Here is a 27746-nt window from a genome sequence, read left to right on the forward strand (position 1 = left end):
AAAGTGAGAAGAGAGATGAAAAAAAAAAAAAGGCACTGTTGTATTACAAACCAAAATCAAATACAGATTTCCATACTAACTAGCCCTCCGAAGGTAACACATTAGCTACACCATCAATCTAGCAAAGTAGGGAGGAAAATGAGCAAGGAGTGCATTTGTCTCATTGGAGTCTTTTCATTTGGAGAGGTAGACAGACAGAAAGAGAGATAAGTCTCAAGTTTCTTGATACAGTCAAGAATATAAATGTGTTTGATAAAATGAACATTTAAAAAACATGGCACCAGGCTATGATTCTTCTTCCTGCACACCTTAATGCCTAACTTCTGAAAGGACTTGAGACATAAGAATAACAATTAAAAAAAAATTATACTTTCAGAGTGCTCTTCAATGCCTTCGTGGTGGATCAATTTCCATAGAAGTCTACCAAAATGACTTATCTCCATCCCAGGGAACCAACGGCAAGAGAAATAATGAAAGGAATGCAATCTTCTACTCTTTCTATGTAGGCAGAGTAGACTTAAGTGCGAGTCAGAAAACACTGATTCCAGTTTGTGCGCTACAACTAGATGACTTGGGTGATGTTTAGCTTCTCAGAACTTTGGGAGATTAATTTGAAAAACAGATAACACCACACTATACAGTTCATAGGATTACCTCAGTTTACAAACAGCAAATGAGATGCAAATGTGAGCCATAATTCATATTTCTAAGCAGTTGAGCAGCTGGAGCCCTGATACAGCACTGGGGTTACAAAGAAGTGGGGGAAATGTCAACCCAGTGATGTCATACTCCTAGGCCGGGCCCTAGGATTTGTTGGAACCTGGAGGGCTGCACTGAGCACAACAGGGAAAGCCTCAGCACCCTGACTTGGCACAATGGCACCCTTAAGGCTCTTCGCTCACTCAATTCTTAATAGCTCTCTCTGAAAACAAGGGGGTGTTTCTTCCAGTTCTATGCGTAGACTTTGCTATGCCTCTCCGCCCACTGCCTCATCCAGAGAAACACTCGTATCCGCAATTGCACCTCGCTTTCCCTCACGCACGACTCCAGAGAGGCGGAGAGAGGGCGTGGCTTAGGCTTTATAGAACTTGCCAGCCAATGACCGCACCGTCTCCTTTCCGGTCAGCGATCCGACCAATCCGAGAAGGCTGGTGCAATCTTCGGCTCTACTCGGCTCTTTTCGCTGATGCGGGTAGCTAGGGGGCTGCCGCTGCTAGTGAGACGCTTTCCTTTTTAATTTTTTTTCCATGTGTTCACTTCCGGGTCCCGCGTCGATCCGGATGCCCGAGGCAGAAGGATGTTTGACCTCCGGATAAGCGAGGCGCTGCTGTGCATTCATTCCTGGCTGTATCGGTGGCGACAGCAGCGGTTCGGGCGGCGACTCTCCGGCCAGCGGCGGCGGTAGGAGGCACCGGCGGCAGTGTAGGGACCAAATCCGAGCCGCGCTGCGTTACCTCCCTCTCTCGTTCCTTCCCCTCAACCTCGCTTGCTCGCTCCTTGCGTGGTTCTCTTTCCTCCTCCGGCTGCTGGCGGGTGTGATGTGCCGCCGCCGCTGCCCCCGCCAGCGCTGACTGACGGACTGGGGGCGCCGCCCGCGCCCAGGACCGACCCTGCTGCTCGCGGCCGCGCCTCTGAGGTAAAGCCCCCTGCGCGTCGGTGCTCGGCCGCCAGCCCCGGCCCGCGGCAGCCTCGGCGCGGCCGCGGCGCCCTCCCTCTCGGGTGGGCTGGGGTCCCGGGCGGGGTGGGGTGGGGTGAGGTGCGGCGAGGGCGGCGCCGCAGGCGCGGGTGTCGGAGGAGGGGTGGGCGAGGACCCGGGCGGGCGGCTCAGAGGCGTGGGCCGGAGGGGGTCGCGGTCGGAGGCTGAGGGCGCGGAGGGCTAGGGGCAGCGGGGCCCGCGGGTGGCGGGCCGGGCTGGGTGCAAAAGTTGCCTGAGTGGTGCGGCGCGAGTGGGGCGGCGAGGGAGGTGGGCCAGCTGGGCCGGCGGGGTCTTCCTCACGAGGGATTGGGAGATGGGGATTGTCGCCCACGGAGGTCCTTGACTGTATCGAGACAATTACCTTCGAGGTAGGGGTTTCGGGGAGGAAGGAGGCATGGATCGGCTGGGAGGAGGCGACGGGGACAGCCTTCAGTTCAGGGATAAACTTCCCGTTGGAGTGTTTTGTTTTAAGGGGTTGGGTGGTGGGGGACTCAGGTATTTACCTGTTTCTTAGAGCTTTGACTCAGCTCAAAACTTAACCAAGACATTAGTCAAAGGTAACAAAATTACTCTGATGGTTACTCTCATGGTGCCGGTTTGTTTGTTTATCCCACATGCAGGGGAAGTGACACTGAGAAGCGTCAGGTCTCTTGGTCCACAGCCTCCACATTTCTTTTCAGCAGGATGAGGAGGGAGATGTGTGTTTGCCCGTGGGGCGGGGGTAGTTAGGCCTGTGGTCATTCCCCTTCTCCCACCTCATGTTTTATAGGGAGGGAAAGTTCAAGTGGGGGAGAGAGAGTGCCTGTGTGTGGGAGATAGCTACTGTTGATATACTGTGTGAATTAGTTTTCAGTCTTTTGTGTAAAGTATCCAGGCTGGTCAGTGGCCTCTTTTAAACCTTCTATTAGGACATCTACTTTAAATTAGAGAATTAAAAACGTACTTACTGTTTATGATTTAAGAAAATAAGTCGTTATTTTACTTTTTGCAATTACTTCTTCTGATTGAAATGACATTTGTCCACAGTTATAAAAGATAGTGAACTACATCTAAGATGGGATATAACATTAAAACTATACACTTTTAAAAGATCTGTGTGTTTCTTTGAAGAATATTGGCTTTCCCCATAAATTTGGAAGAAAAATATTACAGAAATTGTGAGAATAATGTGGAATTAGAAAGATGTGAAATTAGTTTAAGAAAACATTTTTCACCAAAAAAATCAGATCTGGTTTGTGACATTCCTAATAGCTTTCTTTTTTACTTTTTCTTTTTTTTTTTTTTTTGAGATGTACTTAGTGTATTTTATAATTATTTACAAACTTTGCTCCAGTTGTATCTTAAGATAAATTATCTTATTTTGTATACGTTCACCTTTATATTTGCACAAAAAATAAAAATTACATCTATGGACGTTGGATGAAAGATGTTATCAAATACATTGTATGACTTTGACATACTTCTTAGCAGAATGTACAGACACTCCTGCTTTATGTGACCTTGCATTTCTGAATATGTATTAGGTAGAAGTAGTTATTAGAATGGGGGTCAGAAAGGTTAATTTTAATGTTGATATGAATGACTTTTTTTGGGGATCTTGAGAAACGATTATCTTTACTGATGATTTATTGTAGTCATCCATCCCCTTCTGCGATTCATCAGCTTAAACATTAATGCGTTATGTAATTATTGACATTTTCACCATTAGATTTGCAAGCATTTACAATATATTAACAAAATCTTCAATACATGAAAGACATTTATTACTTCCTTGAAAATAAAGGACTGGGTTTTGTGGAATCAAGGAATAGTTTAATTCAGCTAGGGCCTTTGCTCTGTGTAAGGATGGAACAGTGAGTACAATATGAAGATGAATGAGACTCAGCACTACCTTCAAGGGAGAAGCAGACATACACAGAAGTAATTCAGAGATTCCTGTGTGTTTTATTGGAGGTGCCTTGGAAGCATGGGGTGTGTATGTGAGTTACTAATTTTTGACTGGGAAATTTTGAATGAATGTAGAGCTGGTAGCACTCCATCTGGGCCCTAACATATTTTAATGGGCAAAATGGGGGCTGAGGAGGTGGTGGTGGGAGTAGTTTTCTCAGTAAAGGGAACAGCCTGAGCAAAGGCATGTGATTGTGTTATAGGGCTTGTTGAACTGGAGATAAAGCTGTTGTGCCAGGAGGTCTTTGTGGGAGAAGCTATGAAAGTAGGTGGAGATCAGGCCATGAAAGTCCAGAATGCCTTGTATTTAAAGATGAGTCAGTTTGAGGCATGAAGGTCCAAACGTACAGATCCCATGCTGACAGTAGGTAAGCAAATAGGGATAGTAAGTTTAAGGAAACAAATTATAACAAAATAGTTAATTTGCTATCATTGGCGCTACTGAAGGAAAGCAGAAAAGTGTATAATCCAAAACAATCTATACATGGTTTTGTTATATTTCTTTATTTGCATTTGAATATGGGTGTGTCTGGTAATCTAGTAATTGATTTTGCATGAAATCAATCCAGACTCTAAAAATGTGACTCAGGAAGAAATGAGAAGCTCTCCATTTACCTCTTTGTGTCTCCTGTGATCCATCCTGTAATTCACTCCATGCTCGGAGTAGACTTACTCTGATATAGTTTATTGGTTCACATATTTTTTGGAATGGGACAAGCAGTTGTTTTGTTCCGAAGGGCTTCCCAAAAGGATGTATCAAACTAAATAGAAGGAATGCTGAAGTATTAAATAACAAAACAAAATATAGGTCATTGAATAGTTGTATTATTAATAGTGAGATTTGCTATGGATGAAATGAAATGTAAAGAATGTGTATTTTCACAGAAAGTGGTTTTAATGAAGTAATAATGAAAGAATCTGTACATGGAGAAAATTGGCAATAACAGAGGGCTGATAAGATGAGAAACTTCACAGTTCCAGATAAATGTATGTGAGGCTTTTAAGTCATCTTAAATATTAGATGACCCTAAAACAATGTAATCCCACACTTAATCGTTGTCAAAGTAGTGCTTGGAATTAAGTATCAGTTTGTAAGTGCGTGTAAAATCATGTTACAGGGAAAATTGTTTGAAGTTTTCTTTTCTTCTAATTATTCCCTTCTTAGCTTCTCTAATTATTCCCCTCTTAGTATTCAAAAAGGACTTATAACTGAATTCGTGTTCTCTTCAACCTCCCAGTAACAACAACAATACCTCTTATAATTAAGTGCCTACTTCGTATAGAGGTCATAATTGATACTATTCAGACAACTTAGGTGGTGTAACCTCCATTTTTGAGAGCAGGAAACAGTCTTCTAGAGTTTAAGTAACCTGTTGAAGATAGATCTTGGAAGTAGCAGAGTGCATATTTGAATCAGTTTTTTTTTTTTTTTCTGGCTTTAAAGTCTTAAGCCACTAGTGATCTGTTTTTTTCTAATCTTCTATCTTCATCTGTTTTTTGGTCTTTTCTCAAGCATTTGGCAATTAGTGCTATTAATTCATAGAATGTGTGTGAGTGTTGGTTCTTTATGATGTAATTTCTTCAAAGTGGTGGTTTTGAGATATGTCTTTAATTGTGGGATTCTGTAGGTGCAGACAGTATGGTTCTGATAACTTAAAGTGCCTCAGAGCATCACTTTTTGCAACCATACTTGGAATCTTAATAGAAATCAAGTGTGCTTTATCTATTAATGTGAAATGATTTTCAAGGACGTCTGAACTGCTCAGGAAATACGGAATGAGACATAAATGTAGAAATATGTAACTTTTAGCGACATAGTAGAGGCTGCTGTTGACATTTTTTGTTTCTTTTTAAGCTCTCTCTGAAAGCTGAGATTTAGCAATTATAAATGTTTGGGCTTTCCTTCTATTATGAAACCTAAAGAAAGTGTGTATTGATTTGTTCTTAGACCATAGTGATTGGTTATATTCTATCCTACCACACTTCATGCTTATCATCTTAGTTATAGGAAGTAATTCTTAACAATGAATTGAAGTGTTTATGTATTGGAGAGATAAGATGTACTTTTTTGGTTATAGTTATAATTTATCAAAAATTTATGGGTAAGTTATGTTCACATGGCTAAATCATGTCCACATTTTTTCATTTTTTATAACTTTCGATAGAATGAGATACAATCTCATGATACTCTTTTTCTTAAATACAAAGTTTAATGTTTTTTTCTCAAGGGTAGTAATGTGAGGTTGAAGCTGTATTCAAATTTATTACATTTGTTTAGATGACTTTGTGTTACCTGGAAGTACTTTCTTTAGCTGATAGCTACACTTGGAAAACAAGGGAAGAGAGTTACCCTGTTACTCTGCCATTATGTTCTTCATCAAAATGGAGGAAATTCATATAAAGTGCCAAGGGCTGTGTGATGCCTGCCACATAGTAGGCACTGTGTAAATGTTCTGTCCTTCATTTCAGAAGTTGCTGATTGAATTTTAGAGGGTTGATTGGTGGAAACAAGTGAAGACTTTTGGGAGCACCCTATTACAGGACAATCTCTCTTAACTGACCTCTGTTTAACCCACTCATGAGATTATATGATGGTCTCCATTCTTTCTGTAGAATTTGCTGACTGATGCTAATGCTACACTGAGTGACAGTAGATGACTATTTAGTTTGATCTTGAAATTTTATTCCCTCCAGTTACTCTGTACTTACCAAGAAACATTTGTGTTTGTACCCAACACACTGTTACGACACTTGATGTTGTAATCACATAATTTAATGAATTATTATTCAGTGAACTCTGAAGATAAAAAGGTGTTTATATGAGAACCAATTGGCTACTTCAAGATCGAGTAGCCAAAATGAATTATAGTTGAAATAGATGAGGGTGAAATAATCTTAAATGATTAGGGAAAAAAAAAAACCTAATAATCTAAAAAAAATCTGCAATAAGTTTATTTTTCACAAGTTTGTAAAATGTCTTTCTATGTTTAAGAAACAGAAACTGGAAATCACAGGCGTTATTTTATGGGGGTTGTTTTTGCAAGAAAAATGAAATAGAACTTTCATTGATAGACCCACACTTGAAGAAGTGGCCTTGGCTCCATGCTATAAGATTGTTTTGTGAATGCACATTTTTGTTTTAGTTGTAGTAAAATGTATAGAGTTTGTAGATGTTGAGAAATGATTTCCTTTTTAGGCTAATTTAAGAACTGTTGATTAATTCTAATATATTAAAGAAATTGTCTGCTTCTAAAATATCTTTCCTAGTTTACTGCCTAGAGATTTATTTAATAGCATCCTTTTTAAGAAAAAAAAGATTCTGATATTCCCAGAGGTTCATTTCTCAGAGTGAATTATTTAATTATCTAGTCAGGTGATCAATCTGTGGTTCTCACATATTTCCCAATAAGGTCCCTAACCTGATTTCATAAGCTACCTTTCAGCTTTTATGTACTGTCAGGGTTGAAGGGGTAAGCCTTCTTATAGTTCCAACATCTCCTCAATCCAAGTAGGAATGCTGGGATAGAGGAGTCCCTACTGCTGGGGTAGAGGAGATTGTTCTTTAGAAGAGGAAATTTGATATATACCAGGAGCACTTGAACCTACTGTCTCACCTAGCTCAGTCCAAGCGGAAAGGAGAACTCAGCACAGTCCAAGTGGAAGGGAGAACTTTCAGTCGAAGGAGCAGGAAGTCCAGGTTGGAGAAGGAGAGGTATATGTGGTATGCTGTTTATTTTGGTGTAACCACATTGCTTGCTGAATTACAGTAGATGCTGAAATGGCACATTGAAGTATGAAGGTGTAGGGTGGGTGGCTCCAAGCTAGTACTTCAGAGCTCTGGTCTGCCTTTGTCATTTTCTTGGCTCTGCATCCTTTGTGTGTTGGAGTCATCCTAAGGCCAGCTGCAACAGCAAATCTAGACATGCATTGGCCAGAGGAAGGAGTGGATCTCTTTCTCTGTTTCTGTCTCTGTCTCTGGAAAAGCAAATAAATATTTTGCATAAGCCTACCAGAATACTTTTCTCTTCACATGTTATTGGCCAGAATTAGGTCACATGCACTTCCTAACTAGTTATCACAAGGGAAGTAAGGTTATCATGGTTGGTTTCTACTAATCAGGAGATGCCTTCTGCAATTGGTGTTGGAATCACATTTTCTGAGTTAGATAGAGGAGGAAGGATATTTTTAAAAAATTGCAGGAAGGAAGAATTTGGAGGATGTTGGATGTTAGAGAGATGATCAGTAGTGACCACTATATCTACCTGTTTTGAGAATGAAAATAAATAATGTGTATGAATGCACTTTTAACTTTAAAGTATTGTACAAATGTAATGGATGAAAGATTCGAAAGCTGCTTCTGTGTTGCCCTCTTAAATATGGTCGGGTCTGAATTATTTTTTTCTTTATTATTCTTTTTAGACAGAGTCTCACTCTGTTGCCCATGCTGGAGTGCAGTGGTGCAATCTCAGCTCACTGGAACCTTTAATTCCCAGGTTCAAGTGATTCTTGTGCTTCAGCTTCCTGAGTAGCTGGGATTACAGGTGCATGCCACCATACCCAGCTAATTTTTTTTACTTTTAGTGAAGATGGGGTTTCACCATGCTGGCTAGTCTGGTCTCAAACTCCTGTCTGCAAGTGATTTGCCTTGGCCTCCCAAAGTGCTGGGATTACAGGCATGAGCCACCATGCCTGGGAAGTTACTTTTTTTATTTTTTGGAGACAGAGTTTCACTTTTGTCACCCAGGCTGGAGTGCAATGGCATGATCTCGGCTCATTGAAACCTCTGCCTCTTGGGTTCAGGTGATTCTCCTGCCTCAGCCTCCTGAATAGTTGGGATTGTAGGCACTCGTCACCTCACCCAGCTAATTTTTGTATTTTAGTAGAGAAGGGTTTTGCCATGTTGGCCAGGCTGGTCTCGAACTCCTGACCTTAGGTGATCTGCCCACCTCGGACTCCCAAAGTTCTGGATTATAGTCATGAGCCACTGTGTCTGGCCGAGTCTGAATATTTTGTGAGCTAAAAACACTACTTTATTTTTTTATTGGCTAACTTTGAGTCAATAAAATAAGTGATCTAAGTTAAAAGATTATAATTTTTTTCATGAAGCTCATAAAGCTGTCTAATTTTAAATTAAAAATTTGTTTTTATAAACTTGCATAATTTTTTTTTCTGCATTGTTGCCTTCCTTCCTCACCGTGAAGTTGCCTATACCTTTGATTTCATCGATTAACTTTGCATCTCATATCTAGGGGAGAATAAGTGCATTGAGAAAATGGGAGTTTGTTGGTCAGAAGGTTTTATTTTGAATCCTGGAATCTCAGTGAAATAGGAGGAAAGGATGGTTTTCACATATTTTGAGAGCGGCAAAGATGGTAGGGGGATGGGGAGGAAGGGAAGAACCATAGAATTTTAGAATTAAAATGAATCATAGAAAGATTGAAATGCTCAAGTCACACACCTGATTAGTAGAACTTTCATATCCTTATTGCTAGTGTAGTGCTCTTTCTGAATAAGAATTAGGAGGCCATAATAATCTTGTCTACTTTGCAGGACCATGGGCTACCACTGTAAATTAGTCAGCTAATCACCTTTAGTGCAGATACCTGTGTTCTTAGGCTTTGGAAAAAGTGTAGCCAGAGGTTTTTAAAATAAGCAAACTGACAAAATTTTTCAACTTACCTCAAGCAGTCAACAGTAATGACAATACCACATAGAAAGACACACACACACACACACACACACACACGCACACAATAATCTTAAACCTAGCTTACTTAAATGAAAATGCAGAAGCAGACTGAGTGAGTGTTTGGGACAATGTATTATTTTATTTTCAAGAAAATGATGTTAAACATTTCTTTACCTTCACTATATGTAAATGAAAGGAATATATATATACGTGCATATATACTATACATGTATTCATAGATACATATATGTGTAGATTTTAAGTATATGGAGTAAATCCATCCATTTTCTGAAAGAGTATTTATGTTAATGATAGTTGTTTATAAATGCTGAGATTTAGGATGATTTTTGTTTTTATGCTACATACACTTCTCTGTAGTGTTTGGGTTTTCAGCTATCACTGTGCATTATTTCTATCATCAGAAAAAAAACAGTAATTTTTTTTTTTTTTGAGGAGAGTAGAATATTGGGGTGGGAGGTGTTTTCTACCAGCTTAGATTTTAATACATAACTTTGCATTCTTTGTATATTACCTTAAATAAAGTGTGCCTCAAATGTATTGACACTTTGCAGTTTTCTTGATGTTTAAAATTGGATTTATTAAAATTATTTATCTTAAAGTTTTAAGTTGAAATTGGCCATGTATCTTTTGGTACAAATTATAAAATTAGTGAACTTCTGAATATTCTGAAATTATTGTGTTTATTTTTTTAATTTGTTTGGTTTGACTTCAGGTGGGATGCTGAAGTCATAGGCAGTGTATTAGACTGTGACTTATTAGAGTTAAAATTATATTCAGATTTCCTTCAGTAAACAGAGAAGTGAAAATGTTTTTTTTTCTTTACACCCAGTCCGTGTCATGTTTATTTTCTATTTCTGTGAAATACTTATTTTATATTCTAGCAATGAATACTTTCAAGTGGCAGGCAAATAAGTAATATAATCAGGACAGAAGAGAGAAAAATCCATGATATTCTGTAAGTCTTAGGGTGTGCAAATTTATGACTACAGGACATTTTAATAAAATTCTAATTTGGACTATAAAAATAGTCTAGTATTATTTTGGAGATGAAACTAGTAGGTATCAGTTGTAGACAACATTGAAAAAAGTATTTATAGATGCATATTTTTTAATAAAACATTATTTTCTTTTCTACATTTGTTTTAGGGAATTTGACAGCAGTCTGACTCTTCCCCACTCCAAAAATGTAAATCTTTAAATCTTAAAGATGTGGAATCTTGTGATGTCAGTTTTCATCAAAAAAATGGATAGTTACTGAGTACTTTTCCTGTCATATGAGGATCAGGATATATTGTAGTTAATGTGTCTTTATATAATTGAGATTCTGATAATGTTTGTAGTTAATAAAGTATCAAAATATAATCAGCTCCTTAAGATAATTGTTTTGAGTATTTTCTGATAGCTATTGAAAGTTGATAACTGGAATGTGTGTTTGCTTATTATTGTATGCTTTGCTGTTTACCTCAATACCCTGCCAATGAAGGTAGTTTGTTGAAGACTGAAAGAGAAATCCTGAGCATTTGGAAATGAGAATATCCAATAAGCTAAAATTAATTTTACTATACATGTTTAAAAATTTCCAGTTGAAAATTAGTAATTTTTCAGCAGTGACAGAGTAAATGAAAGAATAAAATGGAAAATTTTAAAGATAATTCTTGCAGTCTTTGCTATGGGCTGGTAATGCTGACACAACTAAATAGATGAGAGGAGAGAAGGGTTTGTGGAGAAAACAGTTTTACTAGTGGTTCTCCACCTAACTTCATATTGCAATTTTCTTGGGAGCTTAAGAAAAGAAGATGAATGTTGGGATCCTACCCATGCTAATTTATATTTGATAAATAATCAGTAGGGCTTGAAAAGGGCTAGGGCACTGGTATATTTTAGGATTTCTACAGATGAGTCTGGTGTGCTGTAGGGTTGAAAATAACTAATTTCTCCTTCCTTTTACACTCTCCTCTTAGCCCTTTAAAAAAATGACTTCCTTTTATTTTCCAACTGTCTTTTTAAAATTTGGTGTGGAGGTATGATAACACAGAAAAAATGCAAAGATAACACAGAAAAAATGCAAAGAAAATATTAACAAGAGGATCAAGTTAAAGTAGTGGCTTCTCTTCATAGCTTCATGTAGTTAATTGCTCCTTAGTATTGGTTCCAGGACCCCTCACAGCTACCAAAATCCAAGGATGTGCTCAAGTCCCTCATATGAAATGGCCCAATATTTGCCTATAACCTTTGCCATCTTCCCCTATACTTTGGGTCATTTCTAGGTTACTTGTAATACCTAATACAATGTAAATGCTATATAAATAGTTGTTATGAAGTATTCTTTAAAGAATAATGGTTAAAAAAAGTCTGTACATGTTTGGTACAGATGCTTTTTTTCCTTAATATTTCAATCTGTGGTTGGTTGAATGAATCCATGGATGCAGAACCCATAGATAATGAGGGTGAATTGTACTTAGCATCCTTAGTGAGGCCACTGTATTAATTGCTCATTAGCAGTATTTGATAAGTATAGCTCCAAAGGTTAGAGAAGTTCTAAAGCTTGAGAAGTTTGTTACAGGGAAATTTATCAAAGATAAATTAAGGCATCCATTCAGTTATTTCTGGAAATCCTAGGAGACCTAAGTGATATCTTTAAAGTTATTATAAATTATAAGAGGGCAAGAAGTGTTACTAATAAAAAGTTACTCATTTTAGGTTATATTGATCATATTTATAATATCGTTGGGTTGTATTTTTTATGGGCCATCAGGATAGAGGGGATCTTAAAGATTATTTAGTATAAGTGCATTTCTACTGCTTTATTCTTTTTTATGCCACTGTTGATGAGGAATGGTCTCTGTTTTTCCCCCCTCTGTGGAAATATTTTACCTTAGTTATAGTATATCATGTTTATTGCATATAGTTTATATTGCATATAGTCTGCAAATATTTACACATAAATATACTATGATAATAGGGTTTTATAGGGTTATTGTATCTTGATATTTAAGACAAAATTGGGGTCCTTTTCGTGATTGATTTGATGTTGCTTCCTGGGTCAGGAACACCCTCAGCAGTTACAGTGTTTTTTCTGTGACAAAATGAGAGCAAGCCATTTTAGGATGAGTTCAATATATTCAATTCAATGAACATTTTTTGTGTGGTGGCAAAATTGGATTTGGCAGTTCTATAAATTGCAAGGGTTAGATTTCTGAGAACGGCTCTGATAAGAGAATGTGGTACAGAAATTTAGCACTGGGTAGGGTTTAGAGGACATGTTGTGTGAACCATCAGGAGAGTTTTGGAATTACTCTTGATTCAGCAAAATACCACAATAACATTGATACATAATAAAGAGTAATGAGTACTATTCTGTAGGACCATAATTCCTTTTCAGTAGCTCTAATATCCACAACACTCTAGAAACCAAAACTTTTTCTGTATGTTTGGCACAAACTGATTTTTTTCACAAAATGTGTTCCTAGCTATTCCCTTTATTTCATATATTTAAAGGTTTCATTGTGGAAATAGCAAATGTTTGATTATAGTGTGCTATCCCAGCCTTCTATAGAGGCATTGTTAAATATATAGTATATACACATTGTATCACCTGTCAAAAATCTCCAGACATTCTGAATTCTAAGACTGCCTGAATGTTGGAACTATGGACCTGAATCAACCCCTCAGTAGAACTTATCCATATTGTACTTCTCTGAGGTGGAGTTTCAGTAAGATGCTAGTAAATTTCTTTTGCTTCTTTTCTTGAAAATATAGAAATGCAAAGTGACATTTTATTTGAATCTGTGTTAGTTTCTTTAACACAGTTGTTGAAAGCTCTCATGGGTTTTTGACACTAAGTTATTAACTTTGGTCCTGTGGGTCCCACTGTAGTCCCAGAAGTGTTGTGTAATTAGGATGCTTGAGATGTAAAATGTTTTGGGTAACTTTGGCATACCTGAGTATTCATTAAACACTCTTTTTAGTCTTTGGGGTTACGTAATTTTAACCTTTGCACGTGATAACTTCATACCAAAGCACCTACGGGCAGCCCCGTCTTTTACATATCGTGGCTTCCTTTTTTAATAATAGAAAGAAGCAGGGGTGTGGTTGCAATGCCTCTGTTTTAGTTTCCTTAAACTTCCTTAATTTGTTTTTAAGACTTCATGGCAAATATATTTATATCTGCCTTGGCTTATTATTATTATTTGCCTCCAGTTCCTATTCCCATACTTTCTGATTCTTCTCGTTTCTTTTCCTGTTCTTCCTCCTCCCCCACTTTGAGTTACTAACTTATTTATAATTAACAATCAGTTATACTGCTAAGTCTGTTCCACGACAAGAGTTGACACTGTTAACGTCATAGTTACCCAAACATCATTACCCTTACATGAACCTTTTAAATTTGTGGGCTTTGCATGTACTAGGCTATGTATTAGTAGTTCTGTATTTTTATATGTTAGAAAATTATCACTGAAGTTGAGAAGAACGAATGTAACTTTTGTTATGAGAACCATGTGTGATACAGCCACTGACTTCTGAATGTACTTTCTCATTTAGTTAGCATTATAGGGAATGACCTGATAGATAAATTAGAAAATTGAAGCATACCCTTTTACCAAAATATATTTAATTTTAATTTTTTTTTTTCTTTTAATGACAAACTTTACAAAGTAGTACTGCTTTCTCTGTGTTTTCTAAACATATTCAAATCTTTCCTTGTTGGTTTAGGGCTCTCATTCTGAACCTCAGCTATAAAGTGCTGTTATGCAAAAATGTCTGCAAATCTGTTGATGAGGATAAGGTTGTTTGTCTTCCTTGTTCTCAGTCATAATTTTTCTAGTCACTTCAGTTTTTCCCTTTTAATTTGCATTCTATTACCAATTTATTAGAATTATTTAAAAGTAAAAGTAACTGTCTCTTAAGTGGGGGGTTTAGGGGCTCTTGTTGTTTAATGAAGAGAATATGTATTTTGTGACCTCCTTTAGTGAATTTCTTTTTCTTCTGGCTCATAGCTTTGTTTTGAAGAGTTGAAATCACTGTGTAAATGACCTTTGATTTGTGGAGTGTTATTCTACCTGTAGTATCTTTTAGAGCTATAAATTGCCTGTCTGCCCATAAGCTTCTCCTTCTCCTTTATTTGAAAAAGTGATGATCATATTAATTAACATTCCTAAGTTTCTAAAAGGTTGTTCAGTCATTCATTCGTTTATTCACTATTTAAGAACTTTTAATCGATGTTGACTGCTGTGTGTTATGATAGATAACAGGGAGACAGAATTAATGAAATGACTCTTCCTTGAGGACATAAGATTAACAAATGAAGTATCTTAATGTTAAAGAGTGAAAACGTTGTCCCATATCTTTCCTCTAAATTGGTAGTGAGATGTAGAGGTTTGATCAGATTCAGTTTCAATTATTTTTATTGCCATTGGGAAGATCAAAGTTTATGCAGGCTATTTATTACTTTTTTTCCTGGTGATTTCACTGTTTAAAACGGCCCCCAAGCTTAGGGCTGATGTGCTGCCTAGTGGTCCTAAGTGCAAGAAAGGTGTGAATAAGGCTTATGGAAAAAATTCATGTGTTAGATAAGCTGAGTTCAGGCATGAGTATAATGCTGTTGGCTATTAGTGCAATGTTAACGAATCAGAGATATATATTAAGTGTCTTGAAAGAGAAACATACATAAAGCAAAGCTATGTTTCGATTGGTTGATGAAAATCTTGTGACCAGAGACTGGCAGGAACATAACTGTATTTTTTCCTGGGAGCAGTGGTTCAGTATTTGCGGTAACTTTATAAAACATAACTGCTGATAAATCAGCTTTTTTTTGGTTTTCCTGAGATAAAAAAGAACATTCTTTTAAATCAGTATTAAAAGTGTACTACAGAAAGTTGTGGGTAATGGAAGTAGATAGATCATTAAGAGTCTTTGTGAGATATTTTTTGGGGCAAGTTCATTACTCTACTTCTAGCACCTAGACCTGTGTCTGGTACATGGTAAATAGTAAGTATTTATTGAATGAAAATAAGCATTCCAAAATTTCCTTGATGGCTTGCACTTTAAATTTTGTAGCATCGTTACGATTAGGGTTTGCAGTGTAATTTCTGATTGTAGATAGTGAGATGACCTGCTCACAGAGGTTGATATGGTGAATATTTCAGTAATATAAATTTAACCTGACCTCTGCTTGATTTTTGATTCCTGTCATTCTTAAAGATGAAGGTGCTCTTTGCTTCCCTGTGTTTATGTATAATAAATGCTTAGGAGGGTGTGCATTTTCAAATTAAATATTTCTGCTGGGTGCAGTGGCTCATGCTTATATCAGCACTTTGGGAGACCGAGGCAGGCAGATTGCATGAGCTCAGAAGTTTGTGACCAGCCTGGGCAACGTGGCAAAACCTTGTCTCTACAAAAATTACAAAAATTAGTGTAATGGCATGCATCTGTAGGCTCAGCTATTTTGAGACATGTTCATGCCATTGCACTCCAGCCTGGTGACAAAGTGAGACCCTGTCTCAAAAAAAAAAATTGTAAATAAAATATTTCCTCCCCTTCCAAGTATTGAGACACATGGGCTATGATAAAGGGTATTACAAATGGGAATGTATATTCACTTGTGAAATTGAGCATAGAAGGCATAAAAAACATTTTGAGGACCTGTGAAACAGTCATATTGTAGTTACTGGAGAACAGTGAGATCTGAATAATTAGAATATTAATTTAATTAGACTTCCAGTAATATTTATATGTAGGAAATTTAGATTTTAATAAGGTTTCTTATTTAATAATTGACTTAATTATAACTGATTATACTATAGTATGTTTTGATGATACTCCTATGCCACAATACAGTAGCTTTTAAACTGTAGAAATACTTTTTGATTACTGACCCAGTGATACATGTACATTCATTTAAAGTCTACACATCTTGTTAAACATGACTTACCCTTATTACATATGTGAATTCCATTTTCTTTCCTGTTTGGTACTATTTTATTTAAAAAACTGTTGTCTGAAATCCATTAAGTTGATTAAATGGGCCACTAATGGGCCCCGATCCACAGTTTGGAGAACATTATTCAAACAAAACATGGTTATAATTTTTAAAAGCTAGAAATTTCTGGGCTTTAATAGGAATGTATAAAGACATCCCTGAAATCAAGTTTCAAAAATATGAAGTGTTATAGATGATAGTTTCTAAATCTTTGTCGGATTAAAAAAAGTTTCTGTAGTAGGTAATTATAGAAATTGATCTCCATTTTTGACATTACAGTTAATGATTTAGCTTTTAAAAATAAGTGTTTATTCTTTTCTTAGACAACCACAGTTGAGCTAATGCCAGAAAACCAGTAACTGGGACACTTGCTGCTAATAGAAGCATGTGATGTAACGGCTAGCCATCACATCACAAATATCCTTACTGATTTAAATTTTGGAGAAGGCTGAAGACATGTATTGTAATACAATTTTTATAGAGACTGAATAAAGCATTTGAAACACTGATGAGTTGTTTCATATACTAAATTTGGAGTTTTTCATTTGAGATAACAAAGCAGTGGGAAATCAATGCTGTAATAAGTAACATTTGACTATAAAATTTGATTTTTAAATTTCCAGTTATTATAAATTTATATGTGTAAACAATATTGAATAACATGCTAAACATGAAAAAAATACCTATAGGAACTTCAGTGCTTAATATTGATACAGTCTTAGACTACTTTCTTGGTTTTATCTAGTTTGCAGTCTTAAGGAGGTCAGTTGGCTCTGTCAAGTCCTAAATTATTGGGCCATGCGGATGAGAGAATCTGATTTTCTGTTCTACGTTTTGAAGATTCATCAGTGGTCACCAAACTAGAAGTATGCTAGTGGCGTACGTTTCTATTCATATAATCAGTTATGTCTAATGATTTCTGTATTTAGCAGCTCATTTTTGTCTTTATTAGTAGATATTACTGTATCAAAATTGTAATTGTGAAAGCAAGTACATTATTTACATATGTTCATTTACTTTCAAAGATAATTTTTAAAAGCATTCATTTGAGGAATTCTGGTCTTTTTAATGTAAATATTTAAATAAGTTAGTAAACTGAGAATAATTACAGACTAGAATAGAAGTTGTAAATATTTTATTACCGTTTATTCACACGTGGTTTCATGCTGCATTAACTAAATGTATGTCTGTTATTTTTAGTAGTAGATGGATTAAGGTTTCAGTTAAAGAGGCAATATCTTCTTGTAAAAATTAAAATATAAAGCAGTATAAGTAATTATTTGTATTACAAAAAATTGTAAGCAGGGCATATTTCTGTGAATCTTCTCTCAGTAGTTTTTATTTTAATGGATGCCTAATTTTTAAGTTTTCAAGATGCATTTTTCCATTCTCTTCCTAGTTATTTTTGAATCTATAGCTTCCATGAGGGAAATTTTCAGTTTTTATCATTGACTGCTTCTGCAGGTATAATACAATACTAAGATTATTGGTAGGACTTTTTAGCAACTGGTGTAATTTTAATGTACACTCTGAATTTTGTAGCCAGTTCTATTTCTAATCATATTTTTGTTTTTGCCTGACCACCAGAAAGTACAAAAATAAATTTGCTTTGAATGGGTACTGAAACTCATGGTATATTAGTATTACATAGTTTTATTTCTAAGGTTATTTCTTAGAAATCTCCTGATTTCTTTATGTAAATCTTTTCTTCATCCTTGTTGTAGTGCCTGTATTACAAACTGCCCTAAATAATTTTTTATAACAAGGTTGGCTTTTAAATAAAGTATAGATATTACTTAAATTTTTAGGATAGATTGCCTATAAGACTATATAAAGGAATTCAGGGAGAAAGTAACAGTATACTTTTCAGTGGTTCTTAACTTTTTTTTAGGCTCACATGATCTTTTGATATCAAACCTGTTGAAAGCTATGGATTTTCTCTTTAGAAAATTCTCAGGAATTCTATGAATTTCAGGTTAAAATCCAAAAACTCCACGACTGTGTACACTATTATTGATGGAGTCTGTTTTCATTAAAAGCAAGCAAACAAAAGCAAAAACTGATTTGTAGAGGCACTTAATACTTTATACTGTTAAATTTTTTGAAATGCTCTTTTTGAATTTGACAGTGTTTTTTATTTATCTTTAGGATGCAAGTTACTCATTTGTTGATAGTAGAATTAATAGGTCTATTAAATTAATGCTGGTATATGGAAAAGAAACATAAGCAATAGTCTCTTGCCCCTTATTTCTAGTCTTTGAATTTTTCAGTAGATAGAACCACTTTTAGTTATTTCAGTTTCAAAATGCTTCAGGTGATTACTTTTATGAATTCTAAATAATAAGCATACACTTTTCTCTTTGATATTCTATCAAATTATTGTATTATCTTTTAATTCTCCACTAAGAATGAAATTTTAGCTCACATGCTCCTACTTTCCCTTCTGTCTTTAAATGTTTGGGTAGTTATTAAGTTTACTTCATCTATTACTTACCATTGACGCTTCAAATAATGTTCGTACATCTCTATTTCTTGTTCTAGTGAATTTTTAGACTCTCTCTTAACTCTGTACTTTGCAAGATGCAGATACTCTTGTTCCATCCTTCCTTTTACCTTACCTATTGCCCATTAACAGCTGAGCTGCTTTCAGTCTCAATTGTAGTGTTATTTTAACACTATCAAGGTTGACTGAATTTATATTCTTTTATATGACTTTTATTTTGATTTTTTTTTGCTAAGATTGAGTTTAAAAGTTGAAAATCAGTTATCTATGCTTACAGTATTATGACTAGCTTTTGAACCAAATAATATGATGGAGTTAACTTTTCTTTCCTTAACATTTTGTGGCCCCTTTTTGCTCCAGCTCAGGAAAATTTTCTTTGATTATTTCGTTTTCTTAATTTTCTCTGTCCTCCCTATTAATTTCTATTATTAGTTGGAAATTGGAGATATTGGATTGTCTTTTTTTCCTTTATTTTGTATGTCTTTATATTTTTGTTTTAAATATTAGGATTATTCCCCCACTTTGTTCTTGCTTATTCCTTTTAATGCTATTTTTAAAATTATATTTATATGTTATTTTACTTCTCAAAAGCCCTTGGGGCTAATTGTTTTTAATTTTTGCTGCTGTTTTTAAAGCTATCTTCTGTTCTTCAAATGATCTGCTTCCCCCCGAGGTTTTTTTCCTTTTCTTAAATTTGTATTTTTTTTTTTCTTTTGGGAAGAGGGTGTTTTTCTTTCATATTGTTTGCTTTCCTGATGTATCTAGTGGTACTTGATTGTCAGTTTATATTTGTGATTGAGAGGTTAGGCTAATATTTCTGGGCAAATGGTTTACGTTTCTTTTGCTGTTCTGCTTGCTCTGCTGTTTTTTTTTTTTCTTTTAAAATCTCTTGGGATCCTGTACACAGATGGGGCTTATTGACTAGAAATGTTTAGAGATAGAAATAGCTCATTTATTAACGTACAGTCAGTGTGCTAGGTTCAGGGATCATAAAGTTACATATAATAGAGTCCTTGTCATCAAATACAATAGGGAATTATAAAGCTACATATAATATAAGAACACCCTTAGAAATTTCCAAGTCTAATCCTTCTATTTTATAATTATTAAAATGAGCTTAGACGGATTAAGTGTTTTGTTCAATGCTATACAGCTAATTAGGATCTAAATGGGATTCCAGGATTACTTGTGTTTCAGTCTATGCTCTTTATAATAGCACATAGTCTGGCAAGCAGTGTTAAAGAGATCTGGAAGCAGCTATCAAGGATCCCAAGACCTGGGAGAATTGATGTGTTGGAATAGGATACAAATCTTGGGACTTAGATATAAGAGAAGGTTATGTTACCTTATATAAGACTCAATTTTAGAAAATCAGAGCTAGAGATTTTTCTTAAGGGCTTGATGAAGTAAGCAGCCATTTTGGAGAAGTCCACATGGCAAACTATAGGCAGCTTTTAGAAACTGTAGACAACCTCTAGAAACTGAGGGTGGCCTCCATCTGACAGCCAGCAAAAAGCTGGGGCTCTCAATTATACACTGCAAGCATATGAATTCTGTCCAGTCTGAAGGAGCTTGGAAGAGGATTTTTTCCCCACTTCAGCCTCCACATGAGAAAGTGTCCTAGCCAATACCTTGAGTACAGCCTGAGCAGATCACCCAGCTAAGCTGTGCCCAGGCTTTGATCCACAGAGACTGCGAGATAAGAAGTTTGTGTTGTTATAAACCTCTAAGTTTTTAATAAGTTGTAACACAGTAATAGAAAACTAATACATGTGGTCATGTCCAAGTGCATTGTGTTGTTCAGCATAGTACCATTGTATAATAAACACAATGCTTTCTCATCTAATTTGAGAACAAATAACCTACACTCCACTGTGCCTTAAAAGCATGACCGTGAAAGTCCACTTTCTCTATTGGTTTTGATATCCATATGCATTGGTAATAAAAAATAAGTATAGTGTAGCAGTAGGTGATGTGTGTGGCACTATTGTCAAGTTATAACTATGCCACTGCAATTTATGATTCTCTGAGCAGCAGTGTGAAATGATAAGTATACCACTTATGGTCTCTGTCGCAACTATTCAATTCTGCTCTTATAGCACAAAAGCATCCATAACAACATGTAAACAAATTAGCATCGATTCCTATACAATTTTATATATGAAGACTAAATTTGGATTTCTTATTGTTGCATGTTATAAAATGTTATTCTTCTTATAATTCCTGCCCCCCAATTATATGGAAATGTAAAGACTATTCTTAGGTCCAAGTTTGTATAAAAATAGGCAAATAGCTTGCAGGCTATAGACAAACATGTAGGCATTTCTAATACTGCCTGATAGGTGCTATGATAGGGAAAAATATTGTAACATACTAAGACTCTTACTACAAAATATTTTAATTAAAATTCTAATTTGTTAAAATTATTTTTAAAAAGTAAAACAATACGTTATTACAAGTTTATGAACAGTGACCTGAATATGCTAAACTAGATGGAATAAAATAGGAAATGGCTTAGTTTCTCCCTAAGCACTATTGTCATCTATATATTTTGATTATTTTCACTTCCCAACTCATGAATGATATCGTAGTCCATTTTCACTGATTTCTTGTCATATATCTTTATAAGAATAGTTTTGTTTTTTAAGTGGATTGCTTTTCAGGTGTCAAGATGACCTGTTCAATTTTTCATGTTCAATTTTAAGCTAACTCATTACTTCTTTCTGCCTCTCTCTCCCTCCTAGTTTCAGACTTGGCACTTGACTCTGGATCCTCTATTGAGGAAGGGAATTAGGTGTTGTTTCTTGATTCTTCTTTCTTCCATTCTCCCATTCATTAGCTGCCCCTTGCTCCTCTAGGGTTCATGTGGGGTGAAGGAATAGGAAAGGGAAAAGGCAAAAGTCCTTTATATGCTTTTAAATGCTTCTATTGTGGAACAGTTCTGGTTGTCCAGAGGTTTCATATGGACCTCTTATGTAAAATGAACCAACCCACCTACACATATTTCTATATATAAGTACTTATATGCATGCACAAGCATTAAAAGCTTTGGAGCATACACACTGAATGAAAAGTAATGATTCTTTCTGAGAAGGGCAAGTGGGATGGAGGGCAAGGGGTGTGGATATCCCAAGGGATATTTTTACTTCATTGTATTATTGGAATTCTTACTAGATATAGCATGAGTTTTATATTTGATTAATTAAACATAAATGAAAAGCTATATATTGAAAATAACATGAAAATTTGCTAAAAGAAAATTCTATATAGAAAAAGTACAGAAGAGCCTTTTTTTTTAAAGCTTCTTACAGCTAGGTGGAGGAATTAGTTATAGTTTTCTGTACCACTGTTGGATGACTATAGTTAACAGTAATACATTGTTTCAAATAGCTAGAAGGAGTATATTGAATGTTCCTAACACAAGGAAATCGTAAGTATTTGAGATGATGCCTATGCTAATTATAATTACTCTGATGTGATCACTATATGTGTATTGAAACATCACATGTAACCCATAAATATGTGCAATTATATGTCAAATAAGTAAAACTTCTAAAATAAAATATTAAGTTCATTAACTTAAAAAAAGTGGCATTAAAAAGAGAAATAATCCTATTTGTGGGCAAAGGATATGAATAGGCATTTTTCAAAAGAAGACACACACATGGCCAACAGGCATATGAAAAAATATTCAGCATCACAAATCGTCAGGGAAATGCAAATTCAAACCACAATGAGATATCTTCATTCATAATGATTCTTACTAAAAAGACCAAAAAAAAAAAAATCACAGATATTGGCGAGGATGCAGAGAAAAGGGGACTCCTATACACTGTTGGTGGGAATGTAAATTTGTACAACCTATATGGAAAACAGTAAGGAGACTTTTCAAATAACTAAAAATAGGACTGCCACTGGATCCAGCAATCTCACTACTGGGTATCTACCCAAAGGAAGAGAAATCAATATGTCAGAAAGATACTTGCACTCCTACGTTTTTGGCAACACTGTTCACAATAGCAAAGATATAGAATCGACCTAAGTGCCCATCAAAGGATGAATGCGTAAATAGTGGTATGTATATATAATAGAATACTATTCAGCAATAAAAAAGGATAAATCATGTCTTTTGCAGCAACAGGAGGTTATTATCTTAAGCTAGGAACAGAAAATCAAATATCACATGTTCTCACTTATAAGTGGGTACTAAAAATGTTTATACATGGACTTAGAGAGTGGAATGATAGACAGTGGAGACTTGGAAGGGTGGGGTGGTGGTGGGAGGGAGTAGATGATGAGAAACTAATTAGTGGGAACAATGTACACGTTTTGGGTGTTGGTAAAAGCCCTGAAGTTGACCATGTGCAATCTATGCTTGCAATAAAATTGTACATGTACCCCACAGATTTGTACAAAAACAAAAGTAGGATTTTAAGGTAAATTTTATAGTAATGGTATACTGGGGAAAACATACATGTTTAAATGAAATGTTGTGTGTGTGTGTGTGTTGGGGCAGAATTGTTTTTAAAAATCATGTTTTGTGTGTGTGTGGGGGGCATTGTTTTTAAAAATCATATTTTGAGGTACAGTTTACATATAATGCATATATTTTAAATACAATTTGATGAGTTTTGACAAATGTATATATCCATATAATTTCCTCCCAATTAAGATATAGAACATTTCTTTCCTTCAGAAAGTTTCCTCATGACACTTTACTGTCAAATTTCCCACCACCCTACTTAACTGCTGATAGGATTTCTATCACCACAACTTAGTTTTGCTGATTCTAGAGCTAAATATAACTAGAATCATGTAATAGGTAATTTTTATGTTTATGCCTGACTTCTTTTACTCAGTTTAATGTCTGAGAAATTCACCATATTGTTGCATGTGTCAGCATTTCGTTCCTTTTTAATGCTAAGTAGTCCTCTATTATATGAATATACTAATTTGTTTATTCTTCTGTTAATGCAGATTTGGATCGTTTCCAATTTTTTGTTTTTATAAATGAGGCTGCTGTAAACATTAGTGTACAAGTCTTTTTGTAAACATGCATTTTATTTCCTTGGATCAACATCTAAGAGTGGCATTGCTAAGTCATAGGTGTGTATATTATAAGAAACCATCAACCTTTTTTCCAAAGTCATACAATTTTTACTTCCACCAGCACTTTTTTGAGAGTTCTAGTTCTTCATTCTTACCAATACTTGATATTGTCAGTCTTTTAAATGTTAGCTATTTTAATGGCTGTGAAATGATATTTCATTTTGGCTTTAATTTATATTTGCATGACAAGTAATGATATTTTGTGGCAATTTGTATATATTCTTTGTGAAAAGAGTCTGTTTAAATCTTTTCTGTATTTTAAAAAATGGAGTTGTTCAGTGAGGACACATGGTCACAAGGAGGGGAACATCATATATTGGGGCCTGTCAGGGGGATGGGAGGCCAAGAGAGGGATAGCATTAGGGGAAATACCTAATGTAGATGACGGGTTGATGGGTGCAGCAAACCACCATGGCACGTGTATACCTGTGTAACAAACCTGCACATTCTGCACATGTATCCCAATTCGTGTCCTTTGTAGGGACATGGATGAATCTGGAAACCATCATTCTCAGCAAACTGACACAAGAACAGAAAATCAAACACCACATGTTCTCACTCATAGGCAGGTGTTGAACAATGAAAACACATGGTCACAGGGAAGGGAGCATCACACACTGGGGTCTGTTGTGGGGGGCTAGGGGAGAGACAGCAGGGGGTGGGGAGGTTGGGGAGCGATAACATGGGGAGAAATGCCAGATATAGGTGACCAGGGGATGGAGGTAGCAAACCACCTTGCCATGTATGTACCTATGCAACAATCCTGCATGATCTACACATGTACCCCAGCACCTAAAGTACAATTAAAAAAAAAAGGAGTTGTTTTTATTACTGTTCAGTTGCAACATATTTATACACAGTCGTATAAAATAATTTAGCCCATTCTGAAGTATTTGTATTTGTTTTTTTAAAGCTATCGCTTGATGGGAAATGATTAATTTTGATGACTTTATTAAGATTTTTAATGATTAGTGATTTTAGCATCTTCTAAGACATTTTTACTTTCCTTAAGATAGCAAAGATACTCCTCTTTTTGGTTCTGGTATTTGTATTTAGGTCTATGATCCATTTCAAATTATTATTTTTAAAAAATACATGTTTGTAGAGACAGGGTTCTGCTTTGTTTCTCAGGTTGGCCTGGCCTCAAGCAATCTTCCAGCCTTGGCCTTCCAAAGTGCTATAGTTATAGGCATGAGCCACCACACCTGGTCATGGGTTGAATTTTGTCAAATGTAATCTCTTGTCTGTTGAGATGATCCCATTGGGCTGTAATGCCAGCACTTTGAGAGGCTGAAGCGGGCATATTGCTTGACCTTAGGGGTTTGAGACGAGCCTGAGCAACATGGCAAAACCTTGTCTGTACAAAAACCAAAAAAATTAGCTGAGTGTGGTGGTGTGTGCCTGTGGTCTCAGCTACTTGGAGGCTGGGGTGGGAATATTACCAGAGCCTGAGGAAGTCGAGGCTGCAATGAGCTGTGATTGGGCCACTGCAATCCAGCCTGGGCAACAGAGCAGGAAAAGAAAAAAAGATTATCCCTGTGGGTTTTCTTTTTTCTGTTAGTTTGGTGAATTGATTTAAAATGTTAAGTCAGTCCTACACTTCTAGTATTAAACCCTTTTTGATTATAAATTGTTTTTGTCAGGCTTTTGTATTAGGATTGTGCTGATCTCACAAAATAAAATGATTATTCCTATGTCCTGAAAGAGCTTTAGATTAGTATTACTTTTTCCTAACATTTGATAAAATTCACCAGTGAAATCATCTTTATGGGAACATTTTTTAATAGATTAAATTTTAGAAATAGATGTGGAACTTTTGATATTTTGTTTCACCTTGTATCCCTATGTTACATTTTTCAAGGAATTTGTCCATTTCATCTGTATTAAATTTATTGGCCTAAAGTTAGAGTCCTTTGTCCTTTAGTATTGATAGGATCATTTTGATATCCCTTCTTTCATTCTTCTTCTTGGTAATTTGTATATTCTCTTTTGTTCTTGATCATTTTTGCTAGGGGTTACAAAGTTTGTTGACCTTTATCAAAAATCAGTTTTTGTCTTTATTTTCTCTATTGTGGTCTATTTTCTGTTTTATTGATTTTCTTCTCTGGATAATTTATTTGGAAATTATTGACATTTCTGCTTTATCCAGTTTGCCACCGAATGTATCTAGTGAAGGTGTTCATTTCACATATGACAGTTTTTATTCAAGGGTCTCTTTTTTCTCTTTGTTCTGGTATTTATCAATTTATTAGCTGAGAATTCCTGTTTTTGCTCATTAAGACTATATTTTCCTATAAGTTTATAACTATTAGTAATAACTATTGAAGTACTTCCCCAACTCTTTTCTGATTTGTTCTTTTCTCTAGCTGTTTTAAGGAGAAAGCCCAGATCACCTATTAAAAACTTCTTTTCTAATATAGGCCTTTAAAGCTTCTGGTTTCCTGCTAAGCATTAGAATTGCAAATTAGATTTTTTTTCTAATTTCTCTTGTGATTTTTTTTCAACTCATGAATTATTTAATATGTGTTTAATTTTCAAATTTGGGGACTCTTCTAGATGCTATATAGCTATTGATTTCTAATTTAATTTGTTTTTATTTTTTATTTTTTTGAGACATAGTCTTGCTCTGTCTCCCAGACTGGAGTGCAATGATGTGATCTTTGCTTACTGCAAGCTCTGCATCCAGGTTCAAGCGATTCTCCTGCCTCAGCCTCCCTAGCAGCTGGGACTACAGGCATGCACCAGCATGTCTGGCTAATTTTTGTATTTTTAATAGAGATAAGGTTTAACCATGTTTGCCAGGCTGATCTTGAACTCCTGACCTCAAGCTGGGTAGCCACCTTGGCCTCCCAAAATGCTGAGATTATGGGCATGAGTCACCATGCCCAGCGATTTCTAATTTAATTCTATTTTGACCAAATATACTCTGTAATATTTTAGTTACTTGAGATTTAAATTATAGCACAGTATATGATCTTTCTTGGTGAGCATTGAAAGGGAATTTTATTTTGCAGTATTTTATAAATATCAGTTAGTTCAAGGTAGTTGATGGTATTATCTAGCTCTACCATATACCTACTGATATTTTTTCTTATACCTTATTGATTACTGAAAGCATGTGATTAAAAAATTTTTAATAAGGATTGCCTTTTTTCTTTTTAGTTTTGTTTTTGTCTCAGTTTGCTCATACATATTTATTGTTTTTATGTCTTTCTATTGAATTCATATTTTTATCATAAAATGATACATTTTAATAATTTATTATATAAATTATAAATAAGTTATAATTTATTATAACCTGTAAATTTGGAGATAATCCTTTGTTTTGATGTCTAGTTTGTATGATAATATAGCCTCACAAGCTTCTTATATGTGCTGTTTACACAGTATATCTTTTTCTATTAATTAACTTTCAATCTATCTGTATATTTGTATTTGTTTATTTATTTATTTTGAGACAGGGTCTCACTCTGCCACCCAGGCTGGAGTGCAGTGGCACAATTTTGGCTCCCTGCAACCTCCACCTCCCAGGTTCAAGCGATTCTCCCACCTCAGCCTCCCAAGTAGCTGGGACCACAGGTGTGCGCCACCACTCCCGGCTTATTATTTTTGTATTTTTAGTAGAGATGAGCTCTCACCATGTTGCCCAGGCTGGTCTTGAACTCCTTAGCTCAAGCGATTCACCTACCTCAGCCACCCAAAGGGCTGGGATTACAGGAGTGAGCCACTGCTGTGTCTTTGTATTTAAAATAGTTTCTTGTAAACAGTTTGTAGTTGAGTCTTGTTTTTTTATATAGTCTGA

The 27746-nt window shown here is 35.6% G+C and overlaps 1 protein-coding gene across 9 annotated transcripts in view; it reads left to right on the forward strand.

Moving 5' to 3' along the window:
* Positions 1-1232: 1232 nt before the first annotated feature.
* CSNK1G3 (casein kinase 1 gamma 3) overlaps positions 1233-27746 on the forward strand; it is a 102852-nt gene continuing 76338 nt past the window's right edge. For 4 of the 9 annotated variants that reach the window (XM_012448245.2, XM_012448303.2, XM_012448280.2 and 1 more), the window contains exon 1: positions 1233-1636. The gene's annotated coding sequence lies outside the window, so the exon portion shown is untranslated. Of the gene's footprint in view, positions 1637-22212; positions 23942-27746 lie in introns of those variants that run through there. The other 5 variants (XM_064366224.1, XM_064366223.1, XM_012448255.3 and 2 more) reach the window with 4 other exon arrangements.

Source organism: Aotus nancymaae, unplaced genomic scaffold (genome assembly GCF_030222135.1).
Source record: "Aotus nancymaae isolate 86718 unplaced genomic scaffold, 86718_ANA_hifiasm-v0.15.2.pri h1tg000064l_0, whole genome shotgun sequence".
NCBI classification, from domain to species: Eukaryota; Metazoa; Chordata; class Mammalia; order Primates; family Aotidae; genus Aotus; species Aotus nancymaae.